Source organism: Centropristis striata, chromosome 4 (genome assembly GCF_030273125.1).
Source record: "Centropristis striata isolate RG_2023a ecotype Rhode Island chromosome 4, C.striata_1.0, whole genome shotgun sequence".
Taxonomy (NCBI): Eukaryota; Metazoa; Chordata; class Actinopteri; order Perciformes; family Serranidae; genus Centropristis; species Centropristis striata.
The window spans coordinates 35,012,248-35,014,248 of NC_081520.1; positions in this window are offsets into that span (position 1 = coordinate 35,012,248).

The following is a 2,001-nucleotide window of genomic DNA, read 5'->3' on the forward strand; positions in this document are numbered from 1 at the left end:
AGCAAAATCTACTTTTGAGAGACAATGTTGGTTTTTTAAAAGGCATAAAGGGGAAAATTTTAAAATAGTCAATGAAATTATGTAACCTGGTGACAAAAATGGATGAACAGGATGTTAATGGTCTGAAGTGCTGGAGGGAACACTGTGGTGGTGCTAACCCATTATGAGGCTCCCCTCACCGCTGCAGTATGGTGTGGCACAAAGAATTTCTCACATCTATTGAACCTTTCTTTCAACACACCTCGGGATCAGTCGCATACAGCTTTTTTTTACACACACACACGCAGACACACACTCTCGTTATCCTCTTGCTCTGAAATACAACACGTCATTCTCTTTGTGATCTAACCAGTCAGGCTACCTGTAAATTTGTCTCTCTCTCTGACAACAGTATGTTACCCGAAATAACTAGTAGAGATATGACAAGCACGCTAGCCGTGAGTGAAGTCCTGACATACCAACTGCATTCAGTGTATGTATGTGTACGCGTGAGATTGGTTTTGAACATACATTCCTGCATGTGTAGTCTTCACACGTGCCAGCGCATCAAATTGCAGACATTAACTTTCTTACACGTTGAGCTACGTGCTCTCCTACACTCTTACAGCTGAGTAACGTGTATTAGCATGAGTATTAGGGCTTTATGTTGTTGAGATGTGGGCTGGAAAATAAGTATGCTGTGTAGGAACATTGTAGGAAAGATCTGCACATGTGTCTGCCTCAGTTTTAAATATAGGCTATGAATTAATGTTACTTGTCACAACAACTACATCAGGTTCAGCAAGACTGAGGCACAGCGGTGCTATGAGTTAATGCTAACGTCAGCATTCTGACTTGAAAAAATATCCCATTGCATCAAAATGTCATTTTTCTGATGAAAACAAAAGCCCATTGTGCTGAAATAACACACTCTGCCATTAATGTTTTTTGTTTTGACATACAATTGATAATTTTAACCAAAACCACAATCTTTTCCTAAACCTAACCAAGTACTGTTTGCACCTAAACCTAGCCATTCCTTAACCATAGCATTATGAAACAAAATTATTTTTTAAGAAGTACATCAAAATACATTTAGATTTTAAGGGAAAAACTGACCTGATTGCAACACCTCACCATAAATAATGGCAGTGTGTCATTCATGGTTATATCATACGATTACGATAAATGGAAAAATTACTAGGTAGTCCCGGTTTCCATGCTATTTCATTATGAGCTGCACAGTAGAGTACAGCTAAGGCCGATGTAAATCTCATTATTTCTTGCAGGAATATTGTCATAAATTAAAGTATTTGACAAAACAACATTTGACCTGATGATGGTGCTAGACAAAAAGTCAGAGGATTGTTATGATTTGTCCTCGTTCCACTGTGAATGTCTGTAATCCATCATATAGTTGGTGAGATATATCGGTCTTGATCAAAGTGGTGGACAAATCAACAGACAGATTCCCACTAGTGCTATTCCTTGACGAGTTTATTCACCAGTTTTCTTCACCACCATGTCACTGTGTATAATGCATTAGCTTTTCTTAAGGCTTTTAAAGCTTCTAACCATACATTAACCTTTAGAAGGAACCGTCTCAGTGTCGCATCTGATCTGTCTGAATGGACCCCTAAAGGTGAGAATGACCTACTCGCATACAGGTTCAAAGCTTGGTATCAGAGATCTCTGCTGCTATGGCAACATAACAGGAATGCATGTGTGTGAGAGGGAGAGAGTTTGTGTGTGTGTGTGTGTGTGTGTGTGTGTGTGTGTGTGTGTGTTTGTGTGTGTGTGTGTGTGTGTGTGTGTGTGTGTTTGTGTGAGCTTGTGCTCTGGTGGTCTCTTTGATGATCAATTCCAAGAGTTTGGCATTAGTGTATGTTTGAGGTTCAAGGAGAGAAGGAAAAAGGTCAAGAAGAAAGAAAGAGGGGGAGAGGGAGACGAGGAGGGGCAGAGGAGAGGTTGAGGGTCAGCTAAACAAAAGGCTCTTTGGCCATGCTTCCCCGGGTCAGGGCT